The 7,608-nt window shown below is 37.5% G+C and overlaps 1 protein-coding gene across 3 annotated transcripts in view; it reads left to right on the forward strand.

The window, feature by feature from the left end:
- LOC109373272 (uncharacterized protein C8orf34-like) overlaps positions 1 to 7,608 on the forward strand; it is a 186,780-nt gene that overhangs the window by 1,729 nt on the left and 177,443 nt on the right. The window lies entirely within an intron of this gene.

Here is a 7,608-nt window from a genome sequence, read left to right on the forward strand (position 1 = left end):
GTGATAGGAATGGAAGAGTGCGTCATCTCTCTGCCCACCACTGGAGGAGGAAGCTGACTCTTCTGCATGTGCCCTTGGAGCTGGCTCAAGGGCAGGGCGCCTGGCATCTCCAGTCACAGAACCATTATTCTCATCAAAACATCTTCAGTGTCTTTTTCTTCCGTCTGGCCCAGTGGAACCACAGTGGATTGCTCCTTCATTTGCCTTTCCTTAACATGTTTTCTTTGCATTTTCAGGTATCTTTTTCTCTGCTTTACAGAGAACCCCTTTCTATTTTTTTTTGTCTGTCCATAGTGGCCTCACTGTTTCTATGTTTTGGGATTATCTCCAGCACTGTTGTCATGATATTTGCAAAATTGGATCTTTGCTCTCTGAAAGAATGGGCTTTCGTACAGTGTAGGTCTGTCTTAAATCCAACGTGGTTGACTTATACTCCCTACGTTTTAGAAAGCAAATCAATCCCCCCAAAGATAAAGTTACTTGCCTAATGGTTAGAGGCCAGGGGGAAACCAACATGAATCAGTGCCCTCATCCCCCCAATAGCCTCCTGAACATACCCTGCAACACAGAACTTCCTTCAGCTCTGCTTCCAAGGAGAAAGGAAAAGAAAAGGCAGAGAGAGCAGTGAGGGAAAGGAAGAGAGAGGGAATGAACATTTAAAGAAGAAAAAAAAAATGGAAACACAGGGTACATTTCAAAAGCTAAAACAGTGCTGACAGTAGAATGGGTCCATCTATTGTATCCCAAAGCTGAGGTTTTCTAACCTTGATGAAGAATAATGAAGGACTGCACACAAGAAGTCATAATATTGCTTAAGCTGGTATGTAATCTGGCAGCATGGGCTAAGATTTACTAGGATTTTAACTTCTCTTTAAAAAGAATGTTTGAAATACGACAGATTTTGTTATGAGATGCTTTTTTAAAAAGTTAAATATAGCTATGTAGCTATTAAGGATTTTTTTTTAAACGAGGTGTCAGCGTATCAAAATGGACAAACATGTAAAAAACAGGAATAGCTTGGAAGAAGGTACAAATTATATAAGAACAGATAAAGCATTGGCTAAGAGTCATGCTCAAAATGCTGTTATTAAACATTATAGCATTTTTTTAAAAAGATGGATTATAATTATATTTTTATATTACCTGTTAAGCATTTCAAAGGCACTTATAACCTCATATCTTTGGTTATTTGTGAAGTTGTGTTTTTAATTTTGCATGTAATTATATTAAATGCAACTTATTTCTGTTTTTGTAAAGTATTGGTTCACTGAACTTTGTCAGTAGTAAAGACTCTACTAAATATTTAATATAAATATTGCCAGAGGAGTCTTGAAGATTAAAAGTTAGAATAGAATTTGAGTTTTACTATTGACTCTGTAACCCTAGTTATGTTATCCTGGGAAATTTAAAAGGCTCTTTAAATTTTTGATTATCCATAAGATGTATTGTGGAGCAAATTTATATTTCCCAGTGTCTAACACGAAGTAGATGATTAATACATGGTTATAATTAATACATTATAAAGGCCCCAATCTTTTTATAATCCTTTACTGAAAGATCTTTATATAAGAAATTCTAATAAAGCTTTTTAAAATAGAAACTAATACTATTTTAATATTGAACCTGCTAAAAGGATTCTACCTTTAAGGTTAGGAATAGGGATCAGAAAAAGTTTTTTTGTTTTTTTATAAAGGTCCCGGTAATAAGTATTTTAGGCTTTGTAGGCCATATAGTCTCTTTCATACTGCACAAGTCTCTGCTGTTATGTTGCAAAATCAGTCATAGATAATAAGTAAACAAATGGGCATGGCTATGTCCAAATAAAACTTTATTTACAAAAATAGGCAGTGGGGCAGATTTGGCCTGTGAGCTTGCATTTGTCAATTTGTCAGTTGGTCAATTTGTCAATCCAGTGGCAGACTGTCTACTTTCCCTTCCCTTCACCCACTTCTCTTTCCAAAAAAAAAAGGGTAAATTAAATTAATTAATTAATCGCCTGGTTTATAGACTCTTAGAAATAGGTGCAGATTTCTATGCCAAGATCCTCAATCTGTACATACTGACCCTTAATTAGAAAAGGTAATTTGGAAGTAACCCTGGATCACTTATAGTTTGATCAAAGAAACAGAAGTGCTAAGAGCGATACAGAACAAGGGATTTATTGTCGGACTTGACCTCACACAGAGGGAACTAAATCGTCTGTGGGAGGCTGATGCTTCTATGTCTGGTATTTGGCCGAAGTCAGCTGAACAGCAAGTGAAGAAGGAAAGATGAACAGGAAGGAGGAGAGAACAAAAACCAACCGAACCCATGAGGACCAACTGGAGCCCACGGCAGCCCCTCCCCACCTCAGGGCCTCCAGCCTCAGCGATGGACGTGACACCCAGAAGCAGCCAGGGCCTACTCCACGGAGCTGCACCCGCCCCGGGCCTGGGTGCCGCAGACCTCCGAGGCGGACGTCGGGCAGGAGCTGGAGTGGCCTCTGGTGCTGCCCGCAAGCCAGGTCCACCTGAGCCTGCCCTGACCTCTCTAGCCTCAACACGGCTGCTGCCTCACTCTTCTTCCCAAATCTCCAGCAGAGGTCTCCACCCTGAGCTGCAGTACAAACCATCTCACTGGATTCAACCATCTGCTGCCACGGAATTTAGAGGACAGTGTCAGTCAGCCATTCAAGTTTAAGCATGTTACCTTTACCTTGCCTTTTAAAGGCGGCTTGAGGACAAATATTGACGGCTTTATATTTTAGAAGTTTCTTCCCTCCGTACCTACAGCCTGTCTATCTGAACAGCTGAGGAAACTTCAAGAAACAATGAGGTGACGTCCTCAATGAAGCTCCCAGCACCAAAGCTTCTGTTTAAGCTGCTCTGTTTACTCTGGCTCCCCTGGACTGAATCTCTTCTCACTGCTTATTCCCTCATATTTTCTATTATCCTCAAAAGAATTAGCTGGAAGCCCACATTTTTCTATATTGAAGACAGTTTTCTCTCTTCCAAGTATCAGAACCATTACCAGAGAGCACACCTGAACATGACTTGGACGTAGAGTCGCTAGTCGGGATGTAATTCTGAATGAATCTGGCTTAAAAACATTTAAACAAATTTTGAGTTATCTTCATGGTTTATCTTAGTATTCGTACATACATTGTCTGTGTTGACTGTCTCCTGCTCATTCTTAGAAAGCCCCCCATGAAATACATGTCCCCTAACTGTGGCATCATGGAACTAGGTAATGTCCACACGCACCCAACCATGGGAGCAATAGTGAGTAGACACAAGTCCCATCTGGGTAGAGCAGTGTGGTGGTGTCATATTCAGCAGCGCTGAGAGCTCTCCTGTGGTGAGGAGGACAATGCTCATGCTAATATGAAAATGCAAACCAACCTCACTCAGAATATTTGGGAAGCATCCCATATCAGTTGCCGTTCCCCTACCTAACTTATACACAGCTTGAAATATACATTCCACACCTGGCCGTGGCACAAACTTTTGTGCAGCACAAACACAAGTCCTCGAAATGTCATTAACCCCTTGCTCCCCAAAGGCTGCTCCTGAACCAGCAGCATAGGCATCGCTTGGGAGCGTGCAAGCAATGTGCAATCTCAGTGCCAGACTCAGAGCTGTCGAATCATAATCTACACAGTAGCAAGATCCCTTGTCATACATGTGCACGCGAAGGTATGAGAACCACCAGCTTAGCTCTTGGAGTCTTCTCATTAGGTTGGAAATCATCATATAGTACACAAATGTTCAAAGGATGAAGTGAGATGGGGAATGCTAAGGGTCTGGCACAGACGCCTGGAGCAAAAGGCTTTTCCGCTACTAAAGAGAATGGAATGGACACTTTGTTGCTCTCTGCTGATCGTGTAGGCTGATGGAAGAAGCTTTGACTGTTCCAGGGACTCACTGGGGAATGGCACGTCCCCTCGGAGAAGAGCAGGGCCCTGCGGGAACTTGTCCACCTCTGGGAATGAAGCGCTGAGAGCACGTACGTGGTCGACCCCAGCGATCTCAAGAAAGCCATTCCAGTGAGACCCTCCTCGCTGCAGAGGCAGTGCCCTGTGCCTTTGGCTGGATTAGATTTATTTAGTAAAAGCACCACATTTGTGGGTGTGTCTGCTTCCCATGTAATGAGGCCCTTTAAAAAAAAATAATAAATCTGTGCTTAATTTATTCATGAGTAAATCCCCAGAAGGAATGACCCTTTGGGACCTGTGTAGTCGAGGTAGATTGTAGTCAGTCTCCTAGGCCTAAAGTTAAAGGCAACGGTAGCAGTGGATGCAATGTCAAGCCCACCAGAAACTACCCATCATTCCTTTCATCTAAAAGTAGGCATGGATCACCCCACGACCTGTAAGATGCTTTGAAAGTTACTTTTAATACAACTGCGCTTTACTGTGCTGGGGTTTGAACTTAATGGGGGCAAATGCCTGTGTACCTGTGAATAGTATTGTATAAAAAAGAGATAAGGAAAGTGCTTTCTGTGTGCAAGACGATTTATTATGGCTGAGAAATAGCACATGTCACAGTAGGAAAAAGCATAGAGAAATTGCAAACTATCCTATTTATGTTTTAATGTCAGGGATAGCTAGGTGTTCACTTGTATAGCTCACATGGATGTCAGTATATGAATATATTGACTTTCTATCTGCTATCAACAGACAATGTGTGGATTTTAATACTAACAATGATAAATATAAAATTATATACATAAATATATATAGTATTTCAAACAAATTGTTAATCAGTACTTCTTAATGAATTTGATCATTGGTTTTCCCAAATAACATCATTTATCTTCTTTAATGTTTTATACTTGAAAATATCATTAAAACTCTATACTAATTATGCGTCTTATACTACCCATCTGACACTTTCATACTATAAATACATAAAGATTTTTGGAATAGTGTTTCAGTTTAATTGTCATCACTATTTCTAGAATATGTGTGTGTGTGTGTGTGTGTGTGTGTGTGTGTGTATAAAGGGTGCCAAAAAATAAATACACATTTTAAGAAAGAAAAAAATTTATTAAAATTATGCTGATGGAAACCACTTTGAGCACCCCTTGTAATTGCAGAACTCAAACATAACTTGTGTTCATGTTTTGTTATCGGTTATATTGAGTGTTACAATTTTAATGCAGCTTTTTCCTTTCTTAAAATGTATATACATTTTTTGGAACCCTCTGTATATATAATATTTAATATAATTTCATGTGTGTGTTTATCTATATATCTATATAGATATATATATATATCTATCCCTATCTCTATATCTGTATATATATATAAAATTTCATATACAGAGTGCCAAAAAAATTATGCACGTTTTAAAAAAAAAATTATTAAAATTGTAATACTCAATATATACCGATAACTTGTATTCACCAAGTCACGTATGACTTCTGCAGTGACAAGAGGTGCTCAAAGGGGTTCCCATCAGTATCCAGACACTTCTGATTATGGCGAACTACTGCTTGAGCAACACTGACCAAAGTGTCCACTTGTGTACATTTTTTGACACCCCCAGTATATACATATATATGTGTATATATGTGTGTGTGTGTGTGTATCTCCATCCATCCATTGGAATGAATCCATATCCAAATGGAATATATATATATATATATATATATATATATATATATATATATATTCCATTTTATTTATCTACATCTTTGGTGTGTATGGTGTTTTTCTTTCTTATTAGATTACAGAAAGATTGCACTACTTGAAGCTATGCTTTGGAGTACCCTTACATGTATTTTGCTTCTATTTGTCCAGATTTGATCACTACACTTTAGTACACCATAAACATTATGTTTGGGTTTAATGGCTGCTGTCTGGTTTCTGAAAGTGCTAAGCTTAGCAGGATTTCACCGCGATGATCATTACTTTGATTCTGACAGATTTTATGTCTTTGAAACAACATGGGTAATGATAATGGATGACCTGTTTTTATGTTTGTTTTTTGGGTTTTGTTATGTATATATGGCTGGAATTTGCCTTTCTATTATTTCAGTCTCTTGGGAAAACTCTGAATAATTCTGGGCTCTCTTTCATACTCAGTCCTCAGTTGAGTAGAGTTACTATTGGATGTGCCCAGTCTTCTTTTCTTCTGCTAAGCATCTTCATTTTCTTCAACTACTCCATACTTCCCTGGTTTTTAGGGTTTTTCCATCCTTGCCTCTCTTCATGATCTACTCTGGTTAAATGTGTGTTAACGAACACACATGTTGTATGTTGTTAGTATTGCATTTGGCTTTTTCTGTGTTCATATTACAAACACTTTCTTGGCTCATTTAAAACTGTCATGGTAGATCTCCTTGTCTTTTACTCCTTTGGTAAACCTTTTTGAATATAATCAAAATATGTGATTTTCCATTCATCCCTATTAAATTTAATTTTAGTCATTTGGCCATTTGTATCAGACCATCAAAAAGACATCTGATGAAATATTAGTCTTTTGTGATGTTCCTTAAAAATAATTCTGTGGTCAAATACATTTGTAAAATTATTTATGCTACATTCCTATCTTGCAGATTTTCAGTGACCACTAGAAGTTCTACAGTTAAGAAACCAATTTAAACTTTATTTATTCAACATTTTCCAAATGTATTTGGCTACTAAATTATTTTTGAGTATTACTAGGGACATATGACAGAGCTGGTGTTCTGCTTAATATAGTTTGTGACTTTTTAACTTAGTCTGTTGAAACTGTTTAATTTTGATATGATTTCCCAATAATATTAGGTGCTATTTCAAAATATGTATAAAATGTGTTTTATGGGGGTGATATTTATATTTATTCAAGTTACTGAGGAAAATGGTGATATTAGAAATTTTACCTCAGCTTATTATCTATCCCATGATTCTGTAATATTCTCTGACTATCAGTGTTCAACTAGAAATTATTCACCTACCTGACATATTATCCATCCTATATTATTTCACCTTGTTCACAAAATTAGAATAAGAATAGAATATCAATAATCTTAAAATCAGAGTATTTCTCCAATTTTTAAAAATCTATAGACTATAGCGAAGGTCATCTCTGGTGTACTTCACTGTGCTTTAACATTTTTGGAACTGCAGAATAGTCAATACTTGTTATAGATATCGAATCAGTTAGTAGTATCTGCCCGTAATGGATGTTTTTGTTTTATATGTAATAACATAGTGTACTTATTTGTCTTCCACTTTTTAAAATTATTTTTTATTATGAAATACACATTTTTTAGAATTAGTTTCAGCTGTACAACACAGTGCAATAGTTATACTTTTTACCCCTCAAGGTGACAACCCCCCTCCCCCAAACCGCCACCCCACTTACCCCCAATATCATACATATCTGTTACAAATCCCTTGACTCCACTCCCACACTATACTCCACATCCCATGACTATATATATAGTCACTTATATATATTCACTTATAGTTGACATACAATATTATACAACATCAGCTTCAGGTGTACAGTGCAGTGATCAAGCCTCCTCCCCATCCATGATGCAAGACATGTGACCACCTGACACCCTACAAAATATTTACAACATTATTAATTATATTCCTCGAACTGTCTTTCATGTCCCTGTGGCAATATTGTAGTT

The sequence above is a fragment of the Hipposideros armiger genome, unplaced genomic scaffold, assembly GCF_001890085.2.
Source record: "Hipposideros armiger isolate ML-2016 unplaced genomic scaffold, ASM189008v1 scaffold_698, whole genome shotgun sequence".
In the NCBI taxonomy this organism is placed as follows: domain Eukaryota; kingdom Metazoa; phylum Chordata; class Mammalia; order Chiroptera; family Hipposideridae; genus Hipposideros; species Hipposideros armiger.